The sequence below is a fragment of the Periplaneta americana genome, chromosome 11, assembly GCF_040183065.1.
Source record: "Periplaneta americana isolate PAMFEO1 chromosome 11, P.americana_PAMFEO1_priV1, whole genome shotgun sequence".
Lineage (NCBI taxonomy): Eukaryota > Metazoa > Arthropoda > Insecta > Blattodea > Blattidae > Periplaneta > Periplaneta americana.
In genome coordinates this window covers 160,619,470-160,637,698 of record NC_091127.1, presented here as the reverse complement: position 1 = coordinate 160,637,698, position 18,229 = coordinate 160,619,470, and positions in this window count along the sequence as shown.

Below are 18,229 nucleotides of genomic sequence, written 5' to 3'. Positions count from 1 at the left end.
ACATTTCACTGATTCTATCCTGATTTCACTAACACTTCAAAAACATTTTACTGTTCAAATACTATGCACTGCCACTATAAACTATAAAGCTTCACTGACAGGAACACGTTTCACTTACACAGCACACTTCACTGACACGACATACTTCTTCACTAATACAACACACTTCACTGACACGACATACTTCTTCACTGATACAACACACTTCACTGACACAACATAATTCTTCACTGATACAACACACTTCACTGACACGACATACTTCTTCACTGATACAACACACTTCACTGACACGACATAATTCTTCACTGATACAACACACTTCACTGACACGACATACTTCTTCACTGATACAACACACTTCACTGACACGACATACTTCTTCACTGATACAACACACTTCACTGACACGACATACTTCTTCACTGATACAACACACTTCACTGACACAACATAATTCTTCACTGATACAACACACTTCACTGACACGACATACTTCTTCACTGATACAACACACTTCACTGACACAACATAATTCTTTACTGATACAACACTTCAATAACAACATATCATTTACATCCTTTAAATACTGTGTATAATTACCGTCTATTAGTAAGGTCCTTAAGCCTATTTTTAAATACATTTTTGGTTGTTGGTAAAGCCTTTAGTAAGTCTGCAGGTAAAGCATTCCAGTCCCTGATAGTACGATTGAGAAAAGAATGGGATTTGAACACACGTCCGAGTTTAATGCAGTATTGATTTCACGGTATAGACCGCAATAAAATGCTCTTCCTTCACACGGTGTTATAATTGTATACTTCGGGCTGTGACACAGTTCTACTTATCTACTCATACAGAAGATAGTGGTGAAGATGTTTGAGAAAGCCGCATTGCATTATCCGGGAGAGAATGCCTCCATGCATGTAATGCAGTCGGACAGGACGTCTGGCCAGCGAGATGCACTCATGATTAACTGTTTCTTGTGTCATTGCCGTTAGTCATGCAAGCCTGCCAACTGCGCAGGATGCATCAGAAGGGAGTGCGATATGTAGACAGATAGCTACATCAAGTTTATGTGCAAGCATTGTCATCATTCCATTACAGTGCCGGATGTCTGCATTATATCGCAGATTATCATTATTGCGTACTACGTTCTACCGACTAGCATGTCCCTGGAAATGGGAGTGATGACACAAATCATGTCTTAAGGGGAGAGGATGGTATTTTTTAAAACTTTTTTCCTATTTGGTGTAAAATATTAATTTTTTGGATGTAGAGAGCTCATAGCTGTGGCAACTCAACAAAATAAAAATATTAAAAAAATATATATTTGGGGGCCCAAATTTGAAAAAAATATACCCAATGCAGGATTGTACTGAAACCGATATATCTACACCGTTTTTAAAGATAGATTCAAACAGTGTTTTGCAATGTATTTGGAAAAGCATGCTCTACAAACTGTCTGTAACAGAATTTTGATATTAGTTCCTATGTTTGTAAAATAAACAATTAAAATTTAATAAAACGTTTCTGATTTCCTTTCTTGCAAACAAACGGACGTATTTTTAAAATGCAATCAATTAACAAAATTCTGTTACAGAGAAAAGTTTCCTAATAGTCTAACGAATGTGTGTTCTAAATTTCATGCATGTATCTTTAATAGTTCAGAAATTATATCCATTTTTGTCTGGCAATGTAGCAAAAAAAATGAACTTACTCGAAACCGATAAAAGCGGGCGTGTGATTTAAAAATACATAGCGCAGGAAGTTTAAAAATGACGTCTCAACATCCGATAAGGGCACAAATACCCACAAAATGTTATGCAATGCATTTCATACATATCAAAGGGTATTTTAAAAAAAAAAAAATAATTTACCCGAAACAACAATAAAAGTGGGCCAGTAATTTAAAAATCCATAACGAAGGAAGTTTAAAAATGGCGACTCAACATTCGATAAGGGCACAAATACCCACAAAATGTTATGCTATGCATTCCACACACATCCCAGAGTATTTTAAGATTTTTTTTTAATTTACTCATTTTTCACCAAAAAATACCATCCTCTCCCCTTAAGCTCATTAAAACTCAAGACTAGCGATTCTGTTGTCTCGACGTGGTTCCCTCAAAGCTAAAGTTCGCGATATTTCGTGGATTCTTTGGTGTTGTACGTTCGCTCGGAGAAAAACCAATGGGTGGGGGCTGAAAACAGAAGGCCACACAAGTTAGGCCCGTTACACACTTGAAGAGATCTCGCTAGCGAGAAACGTGGTGCGAGAAAGAGGCGAAGAGCCTTCCTCCACACACTTAGCGAATTCTCGCTATCACAGATCACGCCTCGCTATGATCATCTATGCACTGCCTTCATGCAGAGAGTAATTTTCTGATTATAGTAATCACTCGTTGGGGAAAATATTACAGGTTATGTATTTACGTATAATTACTTACTTACAAATGGCTTTTAAGGAACCCGGAGGTTCATTGCCGCTCTCACATAAGCCCGCCAGCGGTCCCTATCCTGTGCAAGATTAATCCAGTCTCTATCATCATACCCCACCTCCCTCAAATCCATTTTAATATTATCCTCCCATCTACGTCTCGGCCTCCTCAAAGGTCTTTTTCCTTCCGGTCTCCCAACTAACACTCTATATGCATTTCTGGATTCGCCCATACGTGCTACATGCCCTGCCCATCTCTAACGTCTGGATTTAATGTTCCTAATTATGTCAGGTGAAGAATACTATGCTTGCAGTTCTGTGTTGTGTAACTTTCTCCATTCTCCTGTAACTTCATCCCTTTTAGTCCCAAATATTTTCCTAAGCACCTTATTCTCAAACACCCTTAACCTATGTTCCTCTCTCAGAGTGAGAGTCCAAGTTTCACAACCATAAAGAACAACCGGTAATGTAACTGTTTCATAAATTCTAACTTTCAGATTTTTGGACAGCAGACTGGATGATAAGAGCTTCTCAACGGACTAATAACACGCATTTCCCATAATTATTCTGCGTTTAATTTCCTCCCGAGTGTCATTTATATTTGTTACTGTTGCTCCAAGATATTTGAATTTTTCCACCTGTTCAAAGGATAAATCTCCAATTTTTATATTTCCCTTTCGTACAATATTCTCGTCACGAGACATAATCATATACTTTGTCTTTTCCGGATTTACTTCCAAACCGATCGCTTTACTTGCTTCAAGTAAAGAGTTCCGAGTTCTGCAACGACTTGAAGTGTACGTAGTTTGCACTACCTGTTTAGTTTCCTTAGTGTACAGTAATATTACTACAAAAACGTATCATCAAAATTTGTCTGCATAAACCACTTGATTATCCGACACAATTTATTTATTTATTTGTAAGCGGTAACCAAGATAGCAAGCGTTCCGGTATTACGTCATAGTGAATACATCATTGCTTTTATTGGCACGCGTGCTATAATAAGGCGATTATGCACGATTTTAGATGTAGTAACAACCTGTTTATAATGCTAGGCTGGTATAAATTATATTTCCATCACCGTACTTCCATTATAGACGAAGTGATATCTTCTAATCATATAAGAAGAAAATTAGAAACGTGTTAATATCTTTAATTTGATTAAATAAATTTATAGCCTATATGTATGAATTAATCAACCTATATTATATTTGTGTTCTATAATTTTGAAATATATATATTGTCCTACTTTTCACGTGCGATATTATTCTTCTCTAGTGTTAATATTATATTATATAATTCCATTGCCGCTGAAATTCAAATTAAATTAAATTAAATTATTTTTTTTTCCATATTTCTCTTATATTAATATTGTATTATATAATTTCTGTAACTGTAATTTTAATTTTATTTCCTATTTTATTTACACATATATAAAAACTAAATATAAACATTTACATAGAGATAAAAAATTTTACATGAGAAAAAGTTCATACAAAGGGCTGGACTCTGGAAGAGTACCCAAAACGCTCATTGCATTTCCGCGTTGAACAGCAATACTTAAGCATTGACGCAAATAAGTAGTGCAACGGCGATCACCAGTAAAGGAGATCAAAATTTGGCCGATTTGAGATACCAAAACTTTAGCGTCATGACTCCAAGGACCGAAGGTCTCCACAGCAAATGGGACAAAGATATAATTGTCTAAAAGATGAGCATATTTATTGACTTTCTTCTTCACGGCTAATTCAGCTATTTTATATTTTCTTATAGGCCAATTAATATTATATCTGAACTGCGACCGAACACGAGCGCTGCTCATTCGGTCTCATATTTTGTTAATAGTGCTGTATCTCCTTTTTTATATTGATTGTATTATTTTATTTATATTTCTCTTCTTTTTAATTATATTCTTTATTCTGTGTATTGAAATTTAAACAAAATAAATAAATAAAACTTCCTACCTGCCGCTTTTTCTTTTTATTACAATAAATCTATTCGAGCTCCATGTCTCGTAATTACTTAAATACCGTTCACAGCGAAGCTTTCATGAGCATTAACACGATATGGGCCCGCGTGATAATGACAACAAAATGTTTGTGGATTGCCATCCAAAGTGGCCACTTTGCAGACGAGTAAAGTTGTTGCAGGTTTGGATCCAGTTCCTGTGTAGGTAGAAATTTGTATCGTCTGCAGAATTGACACCCATTTAACATTGGCGCACTTTCTCCGACAGTTAATGACACGCAAGCATGAAACGTGTCCGAATGGCACCATATGTTGAGCGACACCCACTCTGGGGTCAACAAACTGATCGGGTTTTCCTAACACGTCGATCTGTTCTGTGTCTGATGTGAAGTAAGTGGCATGCAATATCGCACACATCACATTCATAGAGTGTGTTACTAAACTTTTAAGCTATCCAAGTCATATCATATGCAGACCCTTGAATTCTCTAATATCGCCGTCAGTATCATCAGTGACTCTTTTCCAATTCACTGCGGAAGAAATCAAGGAGATGCACTATCATCTTTGCTTTCTAACAGTGTCCTACACTAGAATATTCCATTAGAAAAATTCAGGATAACAGAGAGGGTTTGGAATTGAACGGGTTACATCAGCTTCTTGTCTATGCGGATGACGTGAATATGTTAGGAGGAAATCCACAAACTATTAGGGAAAACCCAGCAATTTTACTTGAAGCAAGTAAAGAGATAGGTACTTACTTACTTACTTACTTACTTACTTACTTACTGGCTTTTAAGGAACCCGGAGGTTCATTGCCGCCCTTACATAAGCCCGCCATTGGTCCCTATCCTGAGCAAGATTAATCCATTCTCTATCATCATATCCCACCTCCCTCAAATCCATTTTAATATTATTTTCCCATCTACGTCTCGGCCTCCCTAAAGGTCTTTTTCCCTCCAGCCTCCCAACTAAGACTCTATATGCATTTCTGGATTCGTCCATACGTGCTACTTGTCCTGCCCATCTTAAACGTCTGGATTTAATGTTCCTAATTATGTCAGGTGAAGAATACAATGCGTGCAGTTCTGTGTTGTGTAACTTTCTCCATTCTCCTGTAACTTCATCCCTCTTAGCCCCAAATATTTTCCTAAGCATCTTATTCTCAAACACTCTTAACCTATGTTCCTCTCTCAAAGTGAGAGTCCAAGTTTCACAACCATAAAGAACAACCGGTATTATAACTGTTTTATAAATTCTAACTTTCAGATTTTTTGACAGCAGACTGGATGTTAAAAGCTTCTCAACCGAATAATAGAGATAGGTTTGAAAGAAAATTCTGAAAAGACAAAGTATGTAATTATGTCTCGTGACCAGAATGTAGTGCGAAATGGCTATAAAAAAATTGAAATTTATCCTTTGAAGTGGTGGAAAAATTCAAATATCTTGGATCAACAGTAACAAATATAAATGACACTCGGGAGAAATTAAACACAGAAAAAAAAGAGAAATGCCTGCAATTATTCGGTTGAGAAGCTCTTGTCATCCAAATAACGTCATTTAGGTTAGTACAATTTTGGCATAAATATAGACTTTATTAAATATGTCACGGAATTAGGCAACCTTACCCTACATAATACTCTATATTTGTATAAACGTAGAATTGGAAAATGTAACACATTTAAAGAAAAAGATCTGATCATTGATTATCTCCTTTAACCGCTCGAATATGGTCGGTTAGAGGTTAACTCCTGTTTAAGTCCTAACCGAGATCGATGCACCTTAAAAATGCTTAACCAGGTGTTAGGTGGCAATTTTAATCGTTGGTTGTTGTAACGTATGTTGATGCACGTGGCTATAGGTTAATTATACTCCCCAAAGAACCTCAGTACAAATTTCGCGTGAACTCTGGTTTCCGGTATGGAAATCTTACACACAGGTAATGGTGCGCCTGTAAACTAGACTCTTTGGAGCAGGTTTCGCTCTTCTCTTGTATTTGCGCTGCGTGACGAGTGTTACGTAAATGGAAGATTGAACTTGTGTAGCAATCCTCAAACATTCGTCTTTTCCGCGTTATGACAACCCCTTTAAATGGTGTAGAATGTGGATAATTTCCTACAACTGCTCCATTGTTTTCCTTATCGTTGAATATTCATTACTGCGGTTTCTCCGTGTATATATTGCGACACTTTGACTTGCAAGGTGTCATGGTTTACACATTCAGGGCGCAGAGATCACTCGGGGTGAAAATTACATTTAGAAATATATCGAGCTTAGATGAGCAGCAAAACTGTTTTCCCTACAGACATGAAATTGTAACGTGCAAACAAATCAGTAGAAAAATTGCTCTCCTCACGTCATCTACCTGTTATTTTAATATTTCAAAGAGGTTACTTAGAAGTAACAGACCTGTTATTAGCCTTAGAAACCACAGGACTAATAATTTAATGAACAATCACAATCTTTCTTTACGAGTTCGATCCTACATTCCCTTTCTCTCTTATACCGAATTTTGCACACCTCTACTCCCTCCTACTTATCTGTCCGATTCCACAGTCTTTCTCGGTATCATAACTTAAATACTCGGTCACAATATAACACGCTAGAAATACCACTCCACACATCATCTCTTTATTCTTCATCTTTCACTGTTGCTACTTCTCGTCACTGGAATTCTCTGCCGCCTGAAGTCAAGGGCTGCCGAACTTTAATTTCTTTTAAATGTAAATTAGAAAAATATCTTATGATGAGTTGCCAGACCTAACGCGTTGCAGATATTTAATGGAATGTGTTCCACTGTATTTATTTTTATTTTTTGTTGCTTATTTTTATTGTGTAATCATGTAAATCGTGTTTATTTATCACTTAACACCAATATCTATCCCACTGTGTTGTTCTTTTATTATTAATCTATTTTTTGTGTACATTTTATTCAATTGTCGGTTTCTGGTTTAATTATGTAAATCCTACTTAATTGTAATCTAATACTAATATGTATACTAATGTGTTTATTTTTATTTTTACTGTGTACATTTTTTATTGAATTATAGGTTTCTGTTTTTATGTGATTCGTATTTGATTCTAACAACATTAATATGTATTCCACTATGTTTATTTTTATTTTATGAGGTAAATTTTTATGTTACTACCTCTTTTGATCTCATTATGTACCTAAATTTTATCAGTATGTAATTACTTAATTCCGATCCAGTTGTATGTTCAACTGTGTAAGCAAGTTTTAATCCTGGTTGAGTGTAAGAGAAGACCTTATGGCCTTAACTCTACCAGGTTAAATAAAGCCATTATTATTATTATTATTATTATTATTATTATTATTATTATTATTATTAGTATCCTTAATCTTGTTATGCCTGTTGTTGAAACCCAAGGTCAAATTGACTCAATTTATATTGACTTTAGCAAAGCGTTTGATGTTGTACCTCACAATATTCTGATAAATAAATTAAAAAACTTTGGTCTCTCTTCTAACTACGTGAGCTGGTTTGAAAACTATTTAACTAATAGACAATGTTGTGTTCGTCTTGGTGATTCTCTCTCGGACCCATTTAATTGTTTATGTGGAGTTCCCCAAGGATCTACATTGGGCCCTCTATTATTTTTATTATTTATTGATGACATATGTAAAAGAATAAGTTCAAACTACCTGTTATTTGCTGATGATCTGAAAATCTTTCGCTCAATAAATAGTTCTGCCGATTGCCAAACTCTTCAAAATGATATTAACTCCATTGAACTTTGGTCTGACATTAATGGAATGAAAATTAATGAAACAAAAACTTTTGTCATTTCGTACTCTCGAAAAACTACTTCCATAAAATTTAATTATTCTCTTAATAACGCCTGTATTATTAGGAAAAATTCTGTAAAAGATCTTGGTGTACTACTCGATTCTAAATTATACTTTCACGATAATGTTCAATATATTTATAATCATTCAATAAGAATGCTTGGTTTAATAAGGTCTATAACTTATTCTTTTTCTACTCGTGAGTCACTATTAATTCTATACTTTACTTTGGTTCGCTCTAAACTTGAATATGCATCTGTAGCCTGGAATTCCATTACTTCAACCGATTCGGTTAAATTGGAAAATATTCAAAGAAAATTTATTTCCTTATGTGCTTTTCGATATATACCCAATTCCACTGACTTTAACTATGAGATTACCTGTAAATATTTTAACTGTTGTAGCCTTTATGCTAGACGTCTAAATCTTGATTATCAATTTTTTTGCAAAGTTATCAAGGGTGATATTGATTGTGAGTCTATCATAAACAGTATCAGCCTTCGTATTCCTACAAAAGGTTTAAGATTTCAAAAAAATTTTATAACCGAAATTCAAAATCACTTTCTCCAGTCTGTAGATGCATAAAATATGCCAATTTGCATGGGCACAATTTAGATCCTTTTAAGGTTTAGTTTCGTTTTGATTATTAGTTTTTACTGTTTGTACTCAATTGTATTCATGTATGTTTTTGTTATTTAAGATATTATTTATTTTTGTTTCGCACCTTTGTATCTTCTGTTTGTGTATTGTGCTGAACTATAATTGGCCTCTGGCTGTTGTTCAGCACACAAATATTAATAATAAATAAATAAATAAATTATTATTATTATTATTATTATTATTATTATTATTATTATTATTATATTTCGATGATCCAACATTAGGTGCTTAGTCTACAACTAACGTTACTCTCTGGCCATGTGGTCAGCATGACATAAGGTTACACTTAATACAACACGGGGCATTCATGAGGCAATGACGATTTCTTTAGGCAAGGCACACACTGTGGCAAATAGTTTCAGGCTGCTCGATACAGAATGTTTGTTGCTGTTTCAAATGTCCTCAATACACACTGCAGCAAACAAGTTATTATCGAACACAGCTGCTGTGATCCTTCAAGTTAAATTTATTGTAAATATCAGGACGATTTTCTATTTAAGTAAGGAACGTCTCATCATCATACTTCTAAAAATAAGTTTATTTTACTCTAGATACAAATGCTCAATTCGTTACTGTACGTATGTGATACTGATAATATTTACTTATGTCTATATAATTATATAGTTTGAACTGGTAATGGAAATTACGGGAAAAGGGCTGAACGGATTTTAATGAATGACCTGTCATTTTGAAGCTTGGCATCCAAGGATTTTCAGAAAAATAGTAACTTTCTGTGAAGCATTAGTTTTCCTACATAATTTTCATATTTTCCAAAATCCATCTTTCGTCAGTTCTGAGAACTAATTGCATTTCAGAATAAAACAAAACACACACTACAAAAAACAATAGGCTATTACACGAAGGTCATGACCTGCAAGATTGCTGAGAGTTCAAATTCAATTGGTTATTAAAAACTTCAAGACATACTAAAATTATTATTTACAGGTCTGATTCTGCGGTGTGTAATTTTCTGAGTACAGCTGTGTATTGGATATTAAAATCTACAAAACTTGAGGTGTTTTGATGACATTATTAGCCTACCATTAGAAATGAAATATTATTCTAGTTAATGCCATGATGTGAGTATTTTTCATTAATTATACAAATGATTGATGCTATGAAAGTGAAACGTTTTGCTGTTATAGAAGTACATGTAGAAAATATCTTAAATTAGATCTTCATTTCTATAATTTACTGAGTGGCGGCTATTATATATATATATATATATATATATATATATATATATATATATATATATATATATATAATTACAAAACTTGCGTAAGATAATAATATTGTTATTAAAAATCAAATATTTTTATAGTTATTAATCAAGTGGGGTTGGGTCTTTTTCATATACTTAATGGCGATGTGGTGTAGATATTTATATGCGTCATTCTCTTCAATATTGGCTCGAGAGAGCGCAAAAATTACAGTTCCTAAGGAAAGACCAAAAGGTATTACTTACTGATAAAATAAGAGGTCTACAAAATTTTGTAGCCTCCCGATCATTTCAGCAAGATCTCTTAGCAGGATAAAATGATTTTACCCTCTACATTTCAAGCTCTACATGCAGCAGCTATACCAAGATGCTATGTCTATTGTTCAAAGCATAGCAAACCTGACTTTTTTTAACTTTCACTTACAATCCACAATGACCTGAAATAGCTATTGCTTTACTCCCACATGAAAAACCCACTGATCGTCCTGACATTGTTACTTGCGTTTTCGTGTTGAAACTCAAAACCTGAACGTGGATAGGTTCAAGAAAAAGTATTTGGCATAAAAAAAGTCAGAGGGAGTATGTTTCATTATTATGGAAGAAAATAACTTCCAAAATGTCTGGTATTCTTCATTGAAAATAAATCTGAAAAATGTTTATTTGAACGTCTAATGAACTCAGTTTGCAGCATTTGCTGCACAAGCCACTAGTATGCTATAATTTAATATAATAGATTTATTTTATTATATTTAACAATATACAAAGTGAAAGTTAAGTAACTCTTCAAGTTTTCATAGCGAATAGCTCATGTTGTATGTAACAAAAATGGGTAATACCATTCCAGTAAAAAAGTTCATATTTCTCTCAGAAAAAAAGAAGTTTTCTCTCAAATTTTTAACACCCTCTTATTCGGTAACTATTTCGAGTAGGATCGTGAATTTTGTCCATATCGATAGAAAATCTGATAAGGAATCATTTATCCCTCTGGCATTTCAATAGCATGGACGGTTTTCGTGTTCATTACATTTAAGCCACTGAACAATCCAACCAGAATACAACTTTGTAACCAGAGCGGGAGATGGAAGGTAGTTCAACTAGGGAAACAGCCCTGAGTCCGTTGATCTCTTACATCTGTTTTACGAGAAGAAAGAGCAGTGTGTTAGCGGCGATGTTGCCAGACTGCCGAAACATCCAACTTAATTTTCTAATTAATCACGAAACGTAATATAAGTTTTATATCCATTTAAGTGTACCCTAACGCACTTTTCAATCTACTGGATTATTTAACTTCCACTCTGTATATTTTTAAGTTTGCAATTGTAATTTCAGGTTTCGAATTGAATCAGGAATTTGCAAAAGGGACCAAGTCCATATGTTTTGCAAATTGAGTTTATACCCGTTTCTGGCTCTCCATGCACTCTTCTTGGATTTCAACATTAAAAGGAACCAAGTTCTATAGAAAGTGCACATTTAAATTGTGTATCAACATGTTTGGACTGTTATAAAAAATCCAGATCCATACAAAAGTTTTCTGTTGTTTTCTTAAAATTTACTTTTTCGGACTTGGTCTCTTTTGCAAATTCCTGATTCAATTATACTGTATCTAAAATAATAAATCAATTGTAAAATATACGTAACTGGTGATAAGAATGTAAGTATCGAATCGATAATTGATGATAAATTTATATAGAAATTAATTTTCCTCAACTTTGGATTCGTTGCTATGGAGCTATTTTTATATACACTGTAGCAAACAATTCACAAGTCAGCTGGAAAGATGTTTCTGAATTCTGACTGCAGCAAACAAGTAGACATGAAACAATTCCCGGCTGTCTCTTCCTGTTTGAAACAAACAAAATGTTTCGTCCTCTTAGTGTGTTCGTGTGACAGGCTCTAACCTGATTTTCAAGGGCTAGTTGTTTGAAACAAGGCGTCTGAGCCTATTTCAATCAGACTGAAACTGTTTTGTTTCATGAAGTGTGGTTTAGCCTTATTCATTATCGGTCATACAAAAAAAAACAGATTAATAAACTGAAATAATCATTGTGATAAGATCACGGAACTGCAACAAGAATTTAATATTCAATTAACAGAAAATATAAATCACCACAATTTGTTATACTCCGTACTCTTCCTTGCTTTCGACAGTCAGGGCTACAGATTGTACAGAAATGTGATTGAATGATGAAGTTTTAGATTTTACTGCACATAATCGATAATTAAGATAAGATATTTGTAGGAAGTTTCTCTTCTATAAAATTAAATGTTATAAATCCAGAAACTGAGAGTTAGTTCTACTTTGTACGTAGGGGAATTATTTTTAAACCTATTTAAGCTTTTATATTCAAAGTAGCACCAATTTTGACGATTTGTAATAGAATTGGTTGACGTTTTCACTCTGGCTAGTACTATGGTAACGCGGTTTAACTGGCAAATCATGTCCTTCACCTTCACTGCACGAAGTGACCACTTTCACACAGTTTCTCTTTCATACATCCTCTTTTCCAACTATATACTTAGTGTCAATTGAGACCTTTACAATGGATAGTCTACAGTGCTTTAGAAAACAAACTAATTAATCTTCCTTAATCTTGTAAGTCACTTTTAAATAGTTTATATTTGTAATGTGTCTATATTTCTTGCCTCAAAAATACGATTCAGTGCTTTAATTTATTTTAAAACTTATTAACACTCAATTATTTCGATAACTTTTTAATGTGTTATGAACTGATTGAATGATGTAGTCATCAGTATGTTATATTAGTAACGTCAGAAATATTTCTTTATTCTCTCACCCAACAGAGTTTATATTTTTGCTCTATTGTGCTGTGGTTCTCTGTATCATTCATGTACATTTGAGATTATACAAGATTTTACACTTGAATTCTACTTGAGACTGCAAACGAAATTGTATTTTTGAAGTTTGCAATACATTTTTTACACATTGCGAGAAATATGTTTCTTCGTTTTATAAATATCTCCTACCTTTATTTCGCTTTATAGAATTATTATATTCAAGTATAAAAAGTAAACATAGTGTATAGAAGATAAAACCCCAATAACATAAATATTATCATAGGTAATGCCACGAGATACATTCACGAGCAACCGTAGTTGAAAGCAAATATCTAGGAAAAATCTAAACCTCGGTAAGTATTATTTATTTGGACTTTTTGCAAATAGAATAATGAATTTATTAAACAGAATATCAACAGATATTGCTAATAAGTAAGATAACTAATTTCCAAATGTATTATACAGGGTGTAAACGATATAAACTGCCAAAAGAAATACGGGTAAGCAAGAAATTTGGTTGTTGTTTCTATTAGGGACCTGTTAATTATTGCGGTTGAAATTTGTCAGGTTGATTTTGGGCAGGATATAAATTGCATTATGTTAGTTCTGTTGCAATTTAATACTAATTTACTGGCTGGTAACTAATCACATATTTTGAGGAGAATTGCCTCTGATGAAGATTGGAATGAGTTGGAGTTATTAGCTGTAATTACTATACTTTTGTCATCTACAAATAATATGGGATGGCTTACATACTTTATTAGGGAACAAGATAATATATAAACACTAAAAAAGTAAGGAACCTAATATTGACCCTTGTGGAATTCCATTGTTAATAGTTCGCCATGTCGAGGCAGTGGAGTCAAAACAGGGCAGTGACCCTATGCCGGGTACTTTTTATGATGGAAATTATTGTAACATATTAATTACATGTGAACTCGTAATAATTTAATTTTTTATCATGTTGGCTTTCACCGATATGCCATCCGCTCTTTTCACGTAGACCAATGTAGGCCCTACAATTTAATTGACTGTTGCATATTAAAAATTTTTCAGCTAATTACTTTTGAAATATGACTTCATATATAGTAATTACCAGGGAACGGATTTATATGGACTAAAAATATATGAAATATGTAAATATATATGTAGTTATTTTTACCAAAATATGGAATTAAATATGGATTTTTACCAAAATATGGAATTAAATATGGACTTAAAATTATAAAAAAATGACTATGTACGTTAAATATTGGTACATTTTAATCAAACTAAACAAAAAATATAATGGACGTACCTTATCTTCCAATGTAGTTTCAACAAAACACAATTTTTATTGTCTGTTACCATAACAATAGGTTACAAACATTTCTTTCAAGTGCTGAAAAGTGAATCTTCTTCTATTGTCTCTGAGGATAGATTTATACTGACTAAAAGAGCGTTCGACGTCACAAGAAGTAACTGGTACATAATTCAATTTCACAATGTCTGCTGGGGATAAGTCCAAGTTAATCTTCACTGTTGATTCACCACTCATCACAGCAACAACCTTTTGTAGTTCTTCATATCCAGGGTTTTTTGAAAGTACAGTGTCCACCTTAGCTCTTACTGCATCTGCAACTTTACCTCTACCACGATTCAGTTGTTCCACAGTACTATTTATAATTTCAAAACTTTCAGATAGTGAAAGGTGCCTATTTTGGAGACTTTTGAGCGTTTTTATGATGCATGAAAATGTATGCTGAATGTGAGCTAAGTCATTCTTCACACTTATGTCACAGGTAACTGTTTTCGCAGTATCAATTGAGACTGCATCTTCAGAGTCCAATGCAAGGAGAACATTGTTAATAGAGTCTATATGTTCGGCATAATATTCAACTGCTTCTAGCCATGTACCCCATCTAGTTAAAATTGGCTTTGGTGGCAATGGAATTTCAGGGTACATTTCTTTCAACACGTTAACTCTACTGGGAGCTTTGAGAAATACTTTTTTCACTGATGAAATCAACAAATCTACTTTAGGGAAATTGTCTCTGACCACTTCTGCCACACGATGAAATGCATGCGCCACACAAGTAAAATGAGTCAATTTAGGATATACAACAGATAATGCTTGTCCAGCTTTGACCATATAAGGGGCAGCATCGCTAATAAAGAATAACACATTATCGTACATAATACCCTTTGGCCACAGGATACCCATAGCTTCGTTGAACAGTTTAACTATAGTTTTGTTATTGCACTTTTCTAGAACATCACAATGTAAAAGAATTCGTTCAGAATATTGTTCACTTAACAAACCGATAACTACATTACCAACAAGTCTACCTTCTTTGTCGGGAGTCTCATCAATGGAAACCCAAATTGAACTATCTTTAATTTCATCTCTTATCTTCTGTATTGTCTCATCGTAGATGGATGGAGCATACGTCTTCCTAAGTGTTGACTCATCCGGGATTGTATGTTGAGTATATTTTATTCAAGGAATTCCCTGAAGACCTTATTCTTTAGTTTGTAGAGAGGAATATCAGCAGAGATGAGAGAACGGCACAGGTCGATGTTAAACTCAGATCTTACATTCGATGTTGTTGGTTGTGTTAAAAACAATTGTCTCTGCTTGGAATTTAGTTGTTTGTTGGCCTGATGTTTACTAGTTGTAATGTGTTGTTGCACCAGGAACTTTTGTGTAGATGATACTGCACACTGACACAAATTACAAAATAATATTTTATTGTCAGTTGATAAACCATCTTCTTTAAATTCTGAAATGTAACTTGTTAGTTTTGATTTTAAATTGACTGAATGACGTACTTTTGGCATATTTACCGTCTTTATAGTATGATTTACAAAACTGAACCTATGTGTACTCTGACTGGCATTTAACTGTTGAGCTGCACAACTGAAGTCTGTTAAAAATTTTAAATTAAATTAATACAGTTTTGTAACTTACTTTCCCATTGTTGATAGGACTGCTAATTTTCAAATAACTCTGATGTTAAAGGGATTACTGAACATGTGTTTAAATCTCTATTGTTGAAATGTATTTTTAAAAGTTAATGGAATTTTGTTTTGTTTTATTGTTAAACCTAATATAATATGGACTGTTTTATATGAAATATGGAAAATATATGGAAATTAACGAAAATATGTACTAAACTCTAAAATATGGAAAAATATGGAAAATAAAAGTAGGATTTTTCAACCCTACACATTGTGAAACATAAAGATAATGCAAAATATAAATTATATTAGCTTTATAAGTAAATATGTATTTACATATAAATCCTTTCCCTGGTAATTACAAACCTTATTTCCACTGCGGATATATTTTGTGAAACGTGCTTTCCGATTGAAATGATATTGACGCAGGAAATTGAACGCATTAAACCTCCTGCCGTGAGAATGAAAGTACTTGTGTGGCTGAATTGTGCATTCAGTTAATTTTCTTTTCTCGAGCAATACACTCGTAATTTGGATGACTGTCTTTAAACCGAATTACCATGTATTTTCTTGTGTATATGCAGGAGAAATTTGGAACACAGTTCCCGAGGTTGTAGTCAAATATATGGCAATTTTATGTAAACACGAAGAAAGTCCCTTCTAGTCTCTTTCATTCGAAAATAGAACCTAGTTTTATACGCTGAGCGAATGTTGCAAATATCATTCTGCAATATACGAAACAATTATATTGTTTGAACCCGAGTTTCCGGAATAATAAATTTCGCGCTGTGAACATTGTCCTATTTATAATCTAGTGAAAACAGAGTCATGTAATGATTCTGAAGAGCTTTTCTTCTCAACTGTTAATTAAGACAACTCTTCATGAGTCACCGAAGGCAGCTTTTGCTGGCAGTCACCTAAAATAAGGAAAATTATTTTGAATAAAAAGGCGTGCCTTTGCATTTAACCGCAATATGGAATTTAAAACCCAAGTGTTGTTTTGTATTTCGGTAACAAAAATTCTGTGCTACTACTACTACTATTACTACTACTATTACTGCTGCTACTACTACTATTACTACTACTATTACTGCTGCTACTACTACTATTACTACTACTATTACTGCTGCTACTACTACTACTATTACTACTACTATTACTGCTGCTACTACTACTATTACTACTACTACTACTGCTGCTACTACTACTACTATTACTACTGCTACTACTATTACTACTACTATTACTGCTACTACTACTATTACTACTACTATTACTGCTGCTACTACTATTACTACTACTATTACTGCTACTACTACTATTACTACTACTATTACTGCTGCTACTACTATTACTGCTGCTACTGCTATTACTACTACTATTACTGCTACTACTACTACTACTACTACTACCATTACTACAACTATTACTGCTGCTACTATTACTGCTGCTACTATTACTGCTGCTACTACTACTACTATTACTACTACTATTAATGCTGCTACTACTACTACTATTACTACTACTATTACTGCTGCTACTACTACTACTATTACTACTACTATTACTGCTACTACTACTATTACTACTACTATTACTGCTGCTACTACTATTACTGCTGCTACTGCTATTACTACTATTACTATTACTGCTACTACTACTACTATTACTATTATTGCTGCTACTACTACTACTATTACTATTACTACTACTATTACTACTACTATTACTGCTGCTACTACTACTACTATTACTGCTACTACTACTATTACTACTACTATTACTGCCACTACTACTATTACTGCTGCTACTACTATTACTGCTGCTACTACTATTACTGCTGCTGCTGCTACTACTATTACTGCTGCTACTACTATTACTACTACTATTACTGCTACTACTACTACTACTACTACTACTACCATTACTACAACTATTACTGCTGCTACTATTACTGCTGCTACTACTACTACTATTACTACTGCTACTACTATTACTACTACTATTACTGCTACTACTACTATTACTACTACTATTACTGCTGCTACTACTATTACTACTACTATTACTGCTACTACTACTATTACTACTACTATTACTGCTGCTACTACTATTACTGCTGCTACTATTACTACTACTATTACTGCTACTACTACTACTATTACTACTACTATTACTGCTACTACTACTATTACTGCTGCTACTACTATTACTACTACTATTACTGCTACTACTACTATTACTACTACTATTACTGCTGCTACTACTACTACTACTATTACTGCTACTACTACTATTACTACTACTATTACTGCTGCTACTACTATTACTGCTGCTACTATTACTACTACTATTACTGCTACTACTACTATTACTGCTACTACTACTACTACTACTATTA